Raw genomic sequence first — 18,420 nt, forward strand, 5'->3', positions numbered from 1 at the left:
GAAGTTATATTATAAATTACTTGAATTATTTTAAACGTTAGGTTATAATTATTTTTAAGTATAAGATGAAAATATATAGAGACATTTTAATAAGATTGTCTTTATGGTAGAAATAATTGTCTAGTTTAAGGCTATCGTGACGGAAGGGCTCAAAATGTGATTAAAAATGTACGTAAAATATTATAATTGAAATATTTAAAGAATGATAAAAAATATTGAAACTTCTTCTGTTTCTTATCTTTATAATATTTCTGTGCGAACTGTAAGCGATGACCTAGCTACATAACTATATAATTTGTTTTGTAAAAAAAAAAATTTACGTTTCATATGAAATTCGCACAAAATTAAGCTAAATTAAATTCATGACAGTGAAATATGAAACATAATTTTATATTAATGAGAACATTCCCTTGTTTACGAATAATAATTAATAAAAGCGTTAATTATGAGTAAGCAAATTTAATAATAATAATCCCGTCAAAAACATAAATGTAAAATGAAAGCCAAGTTCAGTAATAAAACATATGGCTTCAGCGATAAAAGAAGTGAGATGTAAATGTATGCCAAGTTCAATGGTCAGTCCTGAAATTTATTTTTAACAATATAAAATATTTTATAACAGCTGAAAATGCCCATTCTTCTTACAACTTGGAGACTTTATTTATGTGTAATATCTGATTTGGCTAGTTTTCATATGAATTTACAATAGAATCTGAATAGAATAAAATTTGAATACATTCATTTATATCGATGTAAATTAATTTGAAAACTAGCCAAATCAGATATTAGACATAAATAAAGTCTCCAAGTTGTAAGAAGAATGGGCATTTACAGTTGTTATAAAATATTTTATATTGTTAAAAATAAATTTCAGGACTGACCATTGAACTTGGCATACATTTACATCTCACTTCTTTTATCGCTGAAAGCATATGTTTTATTACTGAACTTGGCTTTCATTTTACATTTATGTTTTTGATGGGATATCATTACTTTTTGTACAGAAATCATAAGTAGAAAGGTTTATAATGTAATCAAAATCAAAATATTCTTTATTCAATTTGGCCATTACAAGTACTTTTCCTATAGGAAGCTACTACGGCAAGAAACTCAAGAGTTGCTCTTTTTAAAACATAGTTTAGAGTAAGGGCTTCATAGGACATTTCTGTTCGCCGAATAAACCAAGTAGGACACCATTGTGATAATACACTTCTATCTATATCTATATATATAAAAGGACTTGTTCTCACTGACTGAGGTAAGACGCACGCACAGCCGTAGCCGCTGTGCGTAGGAACGTGAAATTTGGACAGATATTTACTTTCGTAATCTGGATATCCACTAAGAATTGATTTTAAAAATTTTTACCCTAAAGGGGTGAAATAGGGGTTCAAAGTTAGTATGGAAAAAAAATTAAATCGGCACCGATTTTTATGAAATTTGAAATTTAGATTTTTAAAAGTATTAAATTGAACACGTGTTTCATCGTTTTCCAGAATTCTCCCTCTAAGGGTGCAAATAAGGGGTTGAAAGTTTGTATAGATTTTTTTTTAATCGGCACCAATTTTTATAAAATTTGAAATTCAGACTCTTAAAAATATTTAATTGAACACATGTTTCATGGTTTTCTAGAATTCTTCCCCTAAGGGTAAGGGGTTGAAAGTTTGTATGGAAAAATCTTTTAAACGCCACCGATTATTATAAAATTTTTAATTTATACTCTTAAAAATATTTAATTGAACATGTGTTTCATGGTTTTCTAGAATTCAACCCCTAAGGGTGCAAATAAGGGGTTGAAAGTTTCTATGGAAAAATCTTTAAATCGCCACCGATTTTTATAAAATTTGAAATTTAGACTCTTAAAAATATTTCATTGAACATAAGTTTCGTGGTTTATTTTAATTCATCCCCTAGGGGTGTAAATAAGGGGTTAAAATTTTATATAGAAAAATCTTTAAATCGCCACTGATTTTTATAAAATTTGAAATTGAGACTCTTAAAAATATTTTATTGAACACGTGTTTCAAAGTTTATTAGAATTCACCCCTAAGCAATAAGCAAGCGAAGCTGCGCGCGTCCGCTAGTACTGTACAAATCTACTGCAGCCTTTATTTCGGAAGTAGCTCCGTACGTAGTTAAGCAAAGCATGTCTTCTTTAGAAGAGTAAGGATTCCCGTTTCGAGCGCTAGTGTAGATACTTAAATCATTCCAGTTACGACATACGTACTCTACTATAGTCTCGCGCAATTTATTAGTTTGTTGTATATCAATACGCTCAAACGAAGAATATGCACTAGTATGGAAGAGACAGCTCCCATCGGGAGGCATTGGAACAATTCGGTGTAAGTTCTTGTTTCAACCACAAGCAATTCTATTGAACGACTCATTGTTCAACATGTCTTGGAAAAAATATAAACAATAAGTTTATTAAGTGCTGACGGTACCAATCTGAATTGATATGATCCCAAGGTCGACTCCGTTCTCTGCCGTTTTCACAAGTGTTCCTAAAACCAGTAAAATCATGAAACTCAGGCCAAAAAAACCATTAAAATATGAGCGGCTTCGTACAATAAAATATATCTAATATAATTAGGTATTTACTTTTTTATTATGGTCAATAATATTATGTTTTATTACTCTTAAGATGATATTTAATTATATATGAAAATAGATTATATTTATCTATGAATCTCGACTATTGTTTTTATTTTGTTGATTAAATGACAGTTGTCAGATTAGAAAGTAATTAATGTATGCTGCGTTTAGAAATCTGATATAATTATTATTATTTTTTTCTAATTTTATTATTTTATTGGAATAACTCAACACGCAATGCCTCCAGAATACGACGGAAAGTGGAGTTACTGAGTGTCTTAACACTAGGTTCCCTCTGTCTATCCCGCTATGTGTGGGATACACAGTAAAGCGGATTTATTTATTTTTTATTATTTTGTTTAAGTAATTTCTAATTTTCTCTTTTTTTCTCTTATTTTTTTTATTAACAATTACTTAAGTTTTTACTGTTAATTATATTAACTTTATAATTACTTCTGTTAAGATAGCTGGTAGGCTGACAATATATCAAAATAAAAATCAAATCAGCTTCACGCTGTATCCCGCACACAGAAGAGTAGAAAGAGAGAACCTAGTTTCCATCGGATTCTGGAGGCATTGCGTGTTGAGTGGCGGAACTCTAGTCCGCGCCTTGCCTCGACACCAGAGCGAAGAAATGGAAATATAAGTTTAAATAAATATTTCATTTCCTCGAGTGGGAATCGAACTCACAACCAGTCAGGTTTTACAGTCACACTTTGTGCCCCTGTGCCACGACTGACCTTACAGATAGTATATTATTATTAATTTTTATATATATTTCTATCAATATAATTATTTTTTAAAAGCTTTTATTTATATTTATTTTTTAGAGTATTTTTTTTTCTGTTTTAGGATTCTGTACCTCGAAAGCAATAAAACAGAACCCTTATAGGATCTTATATAGCACTTAGTACTTAAATATTGTAATAATAATTTAATATCAAATACGTTAATCGACTATGCAAATACTCTTAGTATAATAAGTACTAAAATGTTTAAATTATCTATATATATAAAAGGACTTGTCCTCACTGACTGAGGTAAGACGCACGCACAGCCTTAACCGCTGATGGTAGAAACGTGAAATTTGGACAAAAGTTTACTTTCGTAATCTGTACATCCACTAAGAAGGGATTTTTATAAAATTTGAAATTTAGACTTAAAAATATTTCATTGAACACATGTTTCGTGGGTTATTAGAATTCACCCTTAAAAAGGCAAGCGAAGCTGCGCGCGTCCGCTAGTAATAAATAATAATGAAGGATGTTAATCCATTTATTATGTTTTTATATGGTTACGTGAAGCCCTTGAAGTCCACATGATCACAGGCTTTCTCAGGACATAAATTAGAGTCATTTTCAGCTACAAATGGAGACATATCTTATCTTAAAATATACTTGAAAGCATCATGTTGTTTTAGATGGCTTACGTAAGTAATAGTGAAGTTAGTCTACAAAACAAATAAAATATTTACTAACGCGTGACATAAATTAAAGCAACATATATAAATAATGCATTTGCTCTTATTTTTTTGGCAGGCGCTAAGCCTAAAAATCAATTATCATGAACTTTGATTGCTATGCTTTCATTACAGGCGCTATAAGTAAATGTTCCTAATTGAATATATTTATTGAAAAATTATAAGAAAATATTAAAAAAATACTAGTTTCGGATTTTTCCCTTGACATACACCCAATTACTTAACCGGATGCTAAATTTCACCATTCTAGGTCATCTGGAACTTGGTTAACATTAAGGTCTATAGATCAGTCACCCCCCTAAAAATTAACGATTTTTGGACGTCATTATCTAAATAACTGTTTGAGCTGTGTTTATGAAATTTAATGCACGTATACAGGTAGGGGGTCTAAATATTTGAGCCAAATATGACAGCTTTAGGTGGAATAGTTTTTGAGTTACGAATAGGTAAAAAGTGGCTTCAAATTGTTCGTGTAAAATAACACACGGTGCTGCTCGCCAGTTCTGTTTGTAAAAACTACTTGGCTACGCGCTCCGCGCGTTTTAAACATAATATTTAAACGCAGCAAATTGAAGGCTCAACAGGAAATTTCATGTCGATAAAGTAATTTAAAATGGTTGACCATCACTGAAAAGGCGTCGCTTGCTAATTGGGTAAAACTCAAAATGTTGCCTCCTCTTCAACAGATGAAAGTATAAATTTATGTATTTCAATTTCATTTTACTCTTTCAGTTTAATAAACTTTTATTTAGATTGCAAATCCAACATGGTGGAACGCCTAAGATGGCGGACTATGAACTTCTGTATCCCTCTGTCTATGATCTGGTAGACAAAATACGGTACTAAGTTCCGCCAAATGGAAACAGAGTGTCTTATCACTGACTCCCTAGGCTTGCTATGCTTAAAAAACTTAAGCAATCCTTTTTTCATATAAAACCCATGGGGACTATATTCACTAAAGGAGCCCACACAATGTTTTGAAATAATTAGTTAGAGCTTTTATTATTCATTTTAACATATAAATTGACATCGTCCTTCCGCCTACGAATGAATATTTTTAAAAATCCCATCGGCTGTCCCACGAGGACGTTTTCGCTGGAAAGTAATGAATTAAATTAAAGCTTAAATCAACTCTTTTCCAAGGATAAAAATAATTATTCTACGAAAAGATCGCTACGAAAGGTAAAGTAACTTGTCACAAATATATAAATTACAAAGAAATAAAATACTTTAAAGAATAAATACATTTTTTAAGCTATCTCAATTAAAAGACGATTTTATAACACGGTACTGTCAGGTCAAAATTTCAGTACAATTTTCTTGTCAAGTTATAGTATTGGGCTTCAATACAAAATTTTTTAGTAGGATTACGACCCAGACATCTGAAGATTTATTTAAAAAAATATTGTTTATTTAAATATGCATAGGTTGCTTCATAGTTCTCGTCAGGGAATAAAAATAACAGCGAGATACTATGTCAATATTGACGCCGTCGCTGACTATTGAAATTGGATTCTGATTGAAATTTAAAGTAGATATTCCACGACTAACATTTTAAAGAGAATTTCAGCATACAATATCTAAATATACATATATATTTGACGCTAGAAAGAAATTTAGAAATCCTTGTAAAATATAAATACAAATTTATTTTAGCGGAATTAAAACTATTGGAACATCGACGCAAAGTTTGATTCACAAAGTAAATATATTACATTGTTTAGATTAAGGTATTCTTAATTTGAGTTATTCTCTTTCCTCTCTGTTTTCTACCTATTCCGATTCAGTGTTATAATTAAGCTTAAACCCCGACCTTTTTTAACTAAACTCAATAAACATTTGCATTTTTAAAGTAATGATAGAGATATAAGAGATGGAAAATATAAAGATGGCACATGTTGAGAGTTTATTTTTATGTTATCTTTATATAGGGAATATGGTTGTTACTTTAATAACATTTTTTTCTAAAATATGATTACAACTTTAATCTTGAAACATTTTTATACAAATGAAGCTATAAAATAAATTTATTCACACAATGGTTTCCTTCCTTTAAATATGATATTCTTCTTCAAATTCTTGAAAATTCTACAAACAATTTAAATTTGGATCTTTCTAACATCTTAGATTTAATAATATTTTCTTAATTTTATATTTTATTGGAATTAAATATTTTATTGTCAATTTCAAAATTCATAAAACTATGTACAATTTACTCTGGACTCGCGCCAACCCTGAGATTTCAAAGTACTCTAAATGGCAATTAGTTTGAAACTCAGTTCATGCTCTTAGAAAAACGCTTTTCCTCAAAACAATTTGAAAAGAATCGGATTATAAAAATAATGCTTAAACGTCCAGCTACGAAGAGTCTACGGGGCTGCTACGAAAACATTAATAATAAAACTCCATCTTAATATTGATAGTTTAAAAGGCAACTATTGTATAGTTTTTATGCCTTCAATTGAAAAAAATATGTAATTGTGGTGTTATTAATATAACATAACAATATCGAAAATTTTAAATTATAATAATTTTATTTAATTCATTCGGTTACTAAAATAAAGAAGAGCCTAAATTAGGACAAATCATAATACGTATATGTGGAAAATTTCATCCAAATTCCCTTACACACAGGCAAAATATACGATATATTTCTTCAATTACTCAAAGTACTTTCGTAAAATGAGGCAGCACTTCTAGTTGGGGAATACAACATCACGTTTTCCTTTAACAAAAACAATAATTCATATAGGATAGGAGTACTTTAATAATAGTACAAAAATTAGAATTGATATTTCAATTATAAAATCATTTCAAATTCAAAACATCCTTTGTTATAATACAATATAAGATGTCCAAGAAGAAGGAATTAATTGTATTTGGTGCCATTAAATCCTGTGACAGTTTAATCGTTGACTACCTCATTAGTAGCCTGATCGCTTTTTTTGTTAAGCATTACTGTTTTTTATCATAGAGTAAATGACAACTTAGCAACATGTTAAGTTAATGACAGTCGGAAAAATAAGGCTTCTGATCTGGTTCTAATGATTTTTCCGGTTTGTAAATATTAATGACGATTTTTCACTTCAAAAAGATGATGTTACATGAACGATTGATCTGCTAAATAAAAGAAATTCCTTAAAAAATATATCTTTGCGTAGCAATGATGAAAGGCTTGTCAAAGCAATCTTTGGGCGTTCTGACTTTTTTAGAATTTTTTTCCACAAATTTACACCAATAATATCTTTATTTTGTATTTTTTAGTTTTTCTGTATTCGGCGAGCTTGAGTTTTATACAGAACGAACACAGAACTCGTATAGATCTCCCATACTTTTACCAGTGAAAAAGAAAACGACACATTACTTAACATTCAACTTAGCTGTCATTTAACATTTATGTTTCTGATGGGATAAAGTGTAAAAGGAAGTATTGTTATCTATAATAAAGAAGAGATATATCCCATATAAGTACGTATTCGTGCGATAATAGACATCCATATCGGACACATCTAACATGAAAAGCCAATTACGCGACGGTTGAACCAAGAATTTCCCCGGAGGCGATGCTAGTTAAGAACAAGCGCTTAACTCGTAATTACAGGGAACAGTCATTTCTAACATTGCACGCCTTTATTGTTTCTTTCCTTTACAACCTTGAAATATGTTCTTTCATATATGGAAATTGTAAGAATGTTTCTAAAAACAGTTTACAGTTTTGTAATTATCATTTTCAAATTCATTATACACAATAAATACTCAGGTTTTTTCAATGAATTATTAAACAGAGAAATATTTCATATAGGTAAATTGAGGCATCTCCGAGTACGATAATTACAAGAATTCCAGTAATAGTAATATCAGTAATTGGTTTATATAATCTATGTAGGTATGTAAATGACAATAATATGCAGACATAGCTTAGTATATTAGAATATGAATATATATTATATGCAATTCTAGAACTATATCGCGTTTTTCCGCTAGCCGTAAACATGTAAGACAAACGAGGAAAGTAAAATAGTGTGATAGATGAGCTGTCACCAGACTTCTCTTAAAGGAAGTTTGTTAGAAGGAAGAAAGTAATTTAGTAAATAACCTCACCTGTATTTTTCTTTCTGCTTGTTAGTCTGTCCGATGACTTTTACCTTATGAATGCAAAAAGACCAGTTAATGTGAAATGTATGAAAAACAACCATTTGTGTAAATATGATTTTTATGCATTGAATAATATAAAATGTAGAAATTATAAAACATAAACTTAAAGCCAAGATATTTGTAAATTCCAATTAACGTTTTTTTTTATAAACTTTACTTTTGTTTTACTACTCCAATTTGCTCCGCGTTGATGTTGGAAATAATTTATATCAAAGTTCGTATAGAAAACAACGTGAAACACTACCTATTATTTTCCATGCTTTGTAATCATAAACTACTTTTTTTCAAATGAACTAAAAATAAGGCAGTTTTGGCGCAGTAGGACGACGTCCGAGTATAAGCCCGATGGTTGAGAAATTATTTGATTCCCATTCGGGGGAATACATTATTATCATTACCTCACTCTGGTAATAAGACATAGCGCAGCGTTAAGTTCGGCCATGTAAGAAGCGATGTCTCGAAAATTAGACAGAAGGTGGGGAACGGACTATCTCAACACTATATCTACCCTGCTATATGCGTGATAAAGCGTGAATCCGAACTATAAAACCGAACGAGTTCATATTCAGGCGAAAATTCGGATTAAAGTCATTATAAGAACAGCTTTTTATAGTGCAATGAAAACATCTGTACACAATGAAGTTGGTTTCGATTTGCTGAGCAAATGAGAATTGTTTAGCTTTCGCTCCCTAATTGTTCCATTACCGCTTCGCAATGTTAGTAGCAACCCGAAAGATCTTCATTATAAGCAACCACAGATTGGAGTATTACTATTGCTTGTAGTTCTCATTTTGTACATAATATTCCTTGGTATTTTGTGTAGTTATCAAAAATAATATTTTTATTTAATAGACGAGGAAAGACTTTCTCTATTATTTAATAATTATTATAAAAAAATGTTATAAAAATTAATTATTAAAATGATAAGAAAAGAAATATGTTTACTGTATTTTTGTGATAAAAGTTCTAACAGTGGAAATTTAACCCTAATTTCATTAAAATCATCATTCATTTTGAATTATGAATTCAGTGGGTTTAAAAATATATAAAGTAAATTATTCTCTTTTAAGAGATTTATTACTGTAAACTCTTAAGTAATTAAAAAAAATCCTAAAGTTAAATTATGTATATTTTTTTAGCTTCACGTATCCCAGAGGTAACCTAGGGTTTAGCCAAAAATTCTGGAGGCATTGCGTGTTGAGTGCCGAAACTCAACGCCGCGTTTTGCCTCGATACAAAAGTGAAAAAATTAAAATATAAATTTAAATTGCTTGTTAAAATTCGTTTATGAATATGAAAACGCATAATTTTGAAGTACCTAATAACAAATTCAAAATAAAACTTAAAGTCCTTCAAGAAGCGGACTTTTCCGCTCTTGAAACCTTATATTTTCCTTACCAAGAATTTGCAATGAATGGTTTTGAAATTTATTTTCCATTTTATAAAAATTTTATAAAGCACTATTTTTAGTATATTGATGAATGACTAGTATTCATAAAACTTCAATAAGCCATAAGTATTTTATATTAGCTATGAAAAATATGAAATAAAATCACATTTTCTAAGGTAGGGGAGAGCTTTGTAGCCGTTACTCCCAATTGTGTAATTTGCGCACCTGCCCCCTGTAAATGAGCGGACTTCCAGGGAAAATGCATGAACAAATGTTTCAATAAATTATGCCCGTTTCAGCAAGAAAAGAAATATACATAGATGCTGCTTTAGAATAATGGCAAGATATTTTGATTTCACGGTGACTTAGTTTGAAAGCGTTAGGTATACGGATTTAGAAAGAAATCTTGTGAATACTTAGGTGAGATAACTATCTTATATAGGTCACAAAACTTTAGATGTAGAGCATTTTTTTTATATATATTAAATAGAAAATATTATCTAGATTTATAGTAATTTATTGATTCTTCAAACACACTATTGGCGGAATTAGGAAAATGGAATTAACTATTAACATATCTTATTACTTTTTATAATATAAAAATATACATTTCAATCGAGGCTCAAAATAATGAAACAACAAAACATATTCAAAGGAATACAACGTCAATAAACAACAATGCCCACCTGCCGCTACAAATGAAACGATATACAAATATTGTCACGATAAATTGTATTACGTCTACAATTTGTGACAAGAAAGCTTCAGGGTGAGGTTTTATTTCTTTAATTTAATGTAGAACGAGACGCTGTCGAGATAAAAATAGGGAGAAATTTAAATAATTTTGTTTTGCGCTAACAAAGGGCGACAGAGAAAGCTAAGAAAGTGGCGTCCGTCTAAACTTTAAGTGCATAAATTAGTTTGTGTTAATTAGATATTTCTAGTACATTTACACCCACTTCCTAAACATTTTAGTCTGATGGTTTTTCTTATTAGCAATGAAATAAAAGCTCGTTACAATAGTAACAAAGAATAACATTGTACCTTATTATACCTGACATGTACATATGAAACATGTAACTTTGGGAAAAAAAATCGTAGCTCTAAGTAAATAAAAGTAAGGTAAGACTAGCTAATAACATTACTATATCTAGTCACCTCCCTTCCTTTGTAGGTCTAGGAGAATTTAATTATATTAATTAAAACCATTTTTGGTTTTTCCCCAAATTATAGGAATTTGACATAATACAAAATACTCGTAATATTACATTTCATTGTTCTATGAACCTTTATATGTCTATCAAAAGTAGATATTTTCTTTGTATGATCAACCGTGTCGCATATTTCGTTAAATATTTAAGCTGACGCGGGATAAATTCCGAGTAGTCCCGCAAACGTCGTACGATAAAAGTAATATACTGTCCACTATTCACTGAAGTGATTGTTCCTGTCCGATTTAAATTAAATAAGACTCTTATTATATTTAGATCGGGAAATAAGCTTTATATCAATAAGCTCTAATGACAGGACAAAGAAAATCATCATATTTTTATATATAAATTAATATTTAACACTTACTATATTGTTTATGTTCTTTAGTAATCATTTAACTGTGAATTATTAATTAATTTCTCTCATACATATAATTAAAAAATTTAAACATTCAAATAATCCATAATAAAGCCTTTCTATGAAGCTTAAATAATTGCAAAGAATATAAGAAGGTTGTGCTTATAGAAGAAGAAAGCGCGGGAACTACAAATGCTGAAGTTTAATATAATAAACATTGTGCGATGCGCAACAGGATGGCGCGGGGTACCTGAGGGCGGCCGGCCGAGACACTGCGGAGCGCTTGCCACCGCGCCGCTTCGCGCGGACTAACGCAGCTAGCTTACAGGACGCGCCCTGCCTGTGCAACAGTGTTGCCATAAGAGAGATGCGGTCTCCCCGTTTTGTGGGGTGATTTGATATAAGGTTGTTTACTTTGTTATTTGTGTGGGCGTATGTTTGAGCTATAGTTCTTTGTTCTGTATTTGTTTTTAATTTACTTTGTTAGATGTAAAGTAACATTATATTATATTTAAGTATTATATTTTTCAGATGTTTATTTTATTTTATTTTTAAATACAGATATATATATTTCTGTGTAAAAAGTGATATATAGTAGTATATAAAATTTTATTTCCTAACAATCAAACGTGACTCGTGAAGTGTTACAAGCGACTTCCTTTATAACCGCACTAATGGCTTATTTCATTACCTCGTAACCGGATGAAGAGTGTTCTAGTAATTGGCAACTCCGCGCCCCGCCCCGCGCCCCTACGACCCGGCCAGTCGTAGCGGAGGTAGGGGTATGGGGACGGAAGATACTACCCGTGCCGGATGGCTGGAGTCGCACGCCCGGATCTCCCGTACCTGCATCCCTTTTACAACTGTACGACATATAAATAAACGTAAAAAGTAAAAAGCGAACACAGAGCGGAGGTTCGATTTCAACATCCTGAAACTAGAAATGTAACTCGAAGCTCAACTTTGTTACAAATAAACGTAAAAAACCATGAAAAGCCGGGGTTCAGTGCATTTTGAAATTGACCCATCAATATGCGGTGTCGTTTTACATTTGTCTCTCGTTCCCTTTTACTGACAACAAACGAGGTAATAAAGGCAAACTCAATCAGTTTCACGAGCGGCCGATCGCTCTTTCACAATTAAAATGCCTAAGGATCGATTGTGTTAATTGCGAACAATTTCTACGAGCAAGAAACTTTTACTTGAGAAATGAAAAATTGATTATCAATAATGTTTTATCTTTTAGTTATATAATATTTTATATATTTATTATAATCATATTTTCTCATGGAAAATTAAATATAATAGAAGTAAAGAGGGCATTTTCCACTTACGCAGCAAATTGCAGAGGGTATTGTGCTGTATTAATACCGCATAAATAAACGCATTAATACCGTTCAGAGAGCTCTTCACGCGTAATACCTAATTTGCTTCCAGCGCGAAGTTAATCTTCAGATTGCGAGCTGGCCAGAAATAAATTGTCATCTCCAAGCACCGTTCTCCCTAATGATATGCATTTAAAATAAATATTTTACAGTGAAAATGTAGAATTTTTAAGTCGTTATTAAAATTTTCAATTTATATTTTTTTCCCACATATGCTGTATGCGAGATACTATGTTAAGCTAGAAAAATATAAAAATATTTATATTCTTTGTTATTTGTATAATAATATTAACATATTAGTTTCTGTAGTATTGGCTCCAATAAATTTTTGGCCAGATAGCCTGATAGATAGCCGTGTTCGAGTTGTCCAAAGTTATTATTTATTTGTCATAAATATTACAAAGCCTATTAATATTCACAAAATTATACATAAATAAGCCTTTTTATGGCGAGAGTTTAGTTTGTATGAGTAATGGCTGTAATATATTAGGTTGTCGTCCTGGCGCACAGGCACAAACGTGAAACTGTAAACGCAACACTTGTAGGTTCGATTCCCATTCGGGGCACCTTCTCAATAGCTATTTATAGACATATATATTTATTATGTATATATATTTTATTATTTCTATATGAAATAATTGAAAAGCAATATTTTAAATTAATCTAACCGTGATACGTTCTTGTAAAAATAAGCTTAAGGAAACGTTCATAATGTTCTTCGTACTTACCTATTTATAAATCTTTCTTTACTCTCAGATTGATCTTGAGAGCAAACTTGAGAGAAAACGGCATCTCAAGATCGATCTCAGGTTTACACCAATTTATAAATTCGGGCCTTAATATCGTAAATGCGGTTCGGTGGTAATTGCGAAGATAATCCTAAATGAAGAAGCTATCATCCCCTTTTATTGTTCATATTATTTATCTTTTATATTACGCCTTGTGCTCCAGTTTGACCTGGTTGGCAATTAAGCGTGTTTAATTGTTTATGTATGGATCGTGACTTTCAGTATCCCGACCTTATAAACGCCTACTCTGTAATTCGTATATTGAATGTTTGTTTATACGAATGCTTCAATATATTGGATCTAAAATGAGAATTCTTTTTATTTTATTTAAACTTTTCACTCTAATAAATATACAGGGATATGTGGTTCATGTTAATGTTTTTATTTATATGTAATGAATAATGTTTTATTCATAATTTTCATTGATTTATACAGTAAGAGTTATTATTTCTCTTATTGAACCTCAAAATCAAGGTAGGCAGAGGGAACTTTATGTTAAGACACTCCGTTGTTCACTTTCCGCCGCAATTATAATAATAGATAATTTATTATCCTACTAGTTAATCGCCTTTAACTTGCTAAGTATGTCAGAACTTTTTAAAAAAGATTTCTTTTATTATGCTTTCAGATTTCTTTTATTAAAGTGTCAGCTTGGTAGAGATTCTCATTTAAATATTTCTCTTGCCCATCATATCAAGAATATTATTTCGATCATTAAAAGAATTCTATTTTAATTATTTAAAAATAATTTCAAAATTATAGTCTTTTAAACCGTGTTAGGACAAAAGGAAGAGGAACAAAGGTAGAGAGAGCAAGGAAGGATCTACACTAAGCTCTCTTTGTCTACTCTGCTACTCAGTTAAATACATGGAGTTGAAGGTCTTTTTATTAATTATAGATTCAGTTAATCAAAACAAGAAGACTACAATATATAAAAAGAAAATAATGTACTTAAAATTCAACTTTAATTTATTAACTAAAAGATAATGTATATAATATCATTTTATACAGACTAACAATGCACTAAAAGGACACGTCATCTAACAAATTACTTCCTTATTTAGCAATAATTACCCCATAGGTATATCGATTATCTAATATAATGGTGCGCAGAGTCCTCGATTAAACCACTGCGCGCACCGAGCACTGCTAAGTGACTTTTAACGTTACCATTCATTAAAATGATTGACGTTCTAAAAAATATAATTTTTAGGAAATCTATATTTTTACTTAGGTTTAAGCTTAATTTCGTATAGAACATGATAAGCAAGGAAAACCTAGTGATGGTTTCTTATCACCGTAAACCCTCCGTGTCCTGAGGTTTAGTTTTTTTTAAGTATAAAATGAAATTTTCAATATTTACGTCATTTAAAATTCATTTCGTAACACTTTAATTTTAATTTATTTAAATGTTTTATTTATTCTTGTATTGTTGCACTTCTTTCAATAATATTTTAGTTGAAAAAAATCTAAAGATAGCGAATTTCAGACCCACGACCATTTGTATAACACGCCTAAGGCATACTCTGGCATAAGCAGATAGCTCAATTGATGTTATTTTTATGGTTTTTTTTTGCTTTTTCTTTGACAAAGGGAACCTGGGAACCTAATGTTAAGACACTCCATGCCTGATCGGTTCCCCACCGTCCGCCGATTGGCAGAGGCATTCCGTGTTGAGCGTCAGACCTCAATGACGCGCTTTATCTTGTTACCAGAACAACGAAATAAAAATACTAAATATTTCATTCCCCCAAGTGGGAACTGAACCCACAACAGGCATTTTTAGAGTCATGCGCTTGTGCTACTGTACCACGACGACCCCGTTCAATATTCTTTATAATATTTATTTAACTATCATAGTATTTATTTTTATATTTAACGGAAAGAACAAACTGCACAATGTTTTATCATTTCTTATTCGCGCTACTTCAAGTCTACTCGAAACTTTATGCATATTGAGTCAAACACGAATACTTACTAAGTTAAAAGTCTTAATGTTGTCAGCATTTTGGATACTTTACGAATCCTTGTAATTCATTGAAGATTTAATTTAATCTACTTGTTTGTTACTTTTTTCCTAGTAAAATATTTTATAATGCTGTCTTTTATTTTGCTTAAGTGTACAATTTTATTATACAGTAAAAACAATAAAAAATACACTTCATTGTTTATAAGTACCACATCAATTTAACCATAGCCTATTATTGCTAACATCGTTTCAGAAACTAATATAGTTTTGAAAAAAAAGCTCATAATATAAAAATACGTAAGCTTTCACATGTCATCAAAGGATCTTTAAAAGGAAAACTAACCACGACACTAAACCTTAAGCCTCTATTTCTTCTTCCAATCAAAATCAAAATTTTACATTTAGATATTATTAACTGACTTAAAAAAAAAAAGAGGTGCTCAGTTTGACAAAACTATATTAATTGCCATTAGCATAATTTTGACACGACACGAATACTAAATTCATATAAATTAATCTCATATATACTTTTTTTTATAAAACAATAAAAGACAAAGGACGGCTTACGTCTTATAAATTGTGATGAAAATCGTAAAATACATTAGATAATTCTAGAAGAAACAATATTCATAGAAATATTGTAAAGGCTGGGAAATATTGTAATAATCTTAACACGTAAGCATATAAACATTATTCTTAACGCCTTATTAAAATGGTAATTTTATCATACGGCGTAGACTCTTTGACTTTGTCACACCATAATTCTCGACGGGCGGGCGCTAGAAGGATTTTATTACGAAATAAACACAAATTTAAAGAAAACTTTTTGCTTCAAAATGTTTAACTTTTCGTCAGAATCTCTTTTCAAGTCGCGGACGAAAGAAACTTTTCAGTACGTAACATGAATGCGAGTCACAACAATATGTAAGTTATATTCAAAACGGTTACACAGAAATGGAAAAAATATTTTGTTTTATATATTTTAATATGCCGTCTCTACATTATATGTGTTTGTGGGAAAGAATAACAGAGGATTTAGCAAAGTGTTAACCCACATTTGGTCACATGCGCTATACAGTTTTTATCAGTGTTTACAAAGCAGTAATTAGTCGAGAGTCCCTAACAAAACTGGCTGATACCCGTCACCGCAAGTCCTCTACAAGAGAAAAAGCTTGCGTTTAAGCTTGTTGTCCATACAAAAAATAATAAATATCAAATTATTTTCAATAATATTATTTGAAGTGAAATAAAAAAAAACAGCTTCACGCTGTATCCCGTATACACCAGCGTAGACAAATGGCACCCAGTGTTAAGACACTCCGTTCTCTACTTTCCGCGGAATTTTTGAGGCATTGCGAGTTGAGTGGCGGAACTCAATTTCGGGCTTTTTGTCTTGGTGCCAGAGAGAAGAAATGAAAATAATAAGAAACAATAATTCCCTACATAACTTTATTGTTATAATATTTTTTCACTTTGAATGACTGACACTACTAACATTTTTATGTAACTTGACAATTCAAAAGAGTCTATAATGTATCTCATCAATATCATTATTTTTAATTAATTCATATCATATTTTTTTATTTAATATCATTAATATAATCATCGTAGCTTAATTTCAGAATTCCTAATCATTGAAAATACATTCGTAACTATGGTCTATTACACATTCTCATTTACCAGTCAAAGGCAGAAGCAAAATTGATGCGTCTCTATCAGCACTAATCGACCTTCGACATTGCCAAATACAGTAAACGTGTACATTAGTTCATTTGCAGGTCATCACTTCCATTTACACACGAAGTAGAAATTAGTACGGCTAGGACCAATATAGGCGTCAATATGACCATAGAATTTGTTATAACTGAAAAAAAAAATATATGACAGTTAGATTTTAATAAAGTAATAAACTTCACACTTTTCCCACATAGAAGGATAGACTGAAGTAAACTAGTGTTAACATACTCCGTTGTATTATTTTTGAAGTATTACACAGAAAAATTTAAAATAAATGAAATATAACTATTAGGGAAAATAAAATAAATTAATTATAACCATTTCTCCAAGTGGAAATCGAACCCACAAGCATCGTTTACAGCCAAACGGTGTCTTGCTGCACAGGAATCTTTAAAATAGTAATTAAACAAGAAAATAGCAATTAAATATATATTATATAGTAATTATCAATAAATATTTATATATAATAAATATGTATCCATTGGATGATTAGCATTAAGCCCACAGGGCAACTTTACACTAACCGACGTCCACAACTCCGCAATGCAGAGATTTTATATATTCTCTTTTGAATCAATGACTAGCTTTAAAAAATAAAAGAATTGTCAAGTACGTATCGTTATATGTTATGTTATTTTCCTTTGAGAAAAGCGTAAGCACTATTTTTGCAAAAGAAATAAAATAAGAATATATTTTCGTATAAACATTTATTTTACTGGAGATAATAAAAGCTAGAAGGAACTTTATACAGTATACCATTTTTTGTATGATTATTCGACAAATGTAAACTATTAAGAGCTGTGGCGTTAGAATAAAAATAAATGAAAATTTTAATAAAGTAGTAAACAAAATATATATAATAAGAAGGAAATCTATTCTTAGTTAAGGCCGTTAAGGCGCAGCACAGCGCCTGACTGCAAACGCGACGGATCTTGGTTCGATATTACATGGGGGAATCAATTATTTTCGTTTCCCCGCTCTGGTATCAAGGAAAGCCCGTCGTTGTGTCTCCACTCAGCACACAATGTCTCGAAAATTGAGGCGGAAAGTGGCGGTTGGCTTAACTTTAGGTTCCCTCTGCCCTCCCTGCTTTATACAGCGTGAATCTAATTTAATTTTAATTTATCTATTATAGATAACTTTTTATTTTCATTAACTAATGAAAATAAAAAGTTATCTATTTTCATTAACTAATGAAAATAAAAAGTTATCTAACGCATAGGTAGTGTCTTAAAATATTATTCTCCATGTTCACCTAAACCAGTAATATAACATAAACTCCTTCCACTTTTACCTTTACTAAATATTTTGCATTGTAAAACAACCACAGTTTTTTAATATCTATTTTATAT

General features: G+C 30.6%; 1 protein-coding gene across 2 annotated transcripts in view; it reads right to left on the reverse strand.

Moving 5' to 3' along the window:
• Window positions 1-11,497, reverse strand: part of LOC146535452 (uncharacterized) — a 33,812-nt gene extending 22,315 nt beyond the window's left edge. The window contains exons 1-2 of one of the 2 annotated variants that reach the window (XM_085191764.1): window positions 11,440-11,489; window positions 8,177-8,220 (exon numbers count right to left, since the gene is read on the reverse strand). The gene's annotated coding sequence lies outside the window, so the exon portion shown is untranslated. Of the gene's footprint in view, window positions 1-8,176; window positions 8,221-11,439 lie in introns of both variants that reach the window. The other variant, XM_085191763.1, reaches the window with a different exon arrangement.
• Window positions 11,498-18,420: the final 6,923 nt, after the last annotated feature.

The sequence above is a fragment of the Heliconius melpomene genome, chromosome 10 (assembly GCF_056956725.1).
Source record: "Heliconius melpomene rosina isolate 202511_hmr_F chromosome 10, ASM5695672v1, whole genome shotgun sequence".
In the NCBI taxonomy this organism is placed as follows: Eukaryota; Metazoa; Arthropoda; class Insecta; order Lepidoptera; family Nymphalidae; genus Heliconius; species Heliconius melpomene.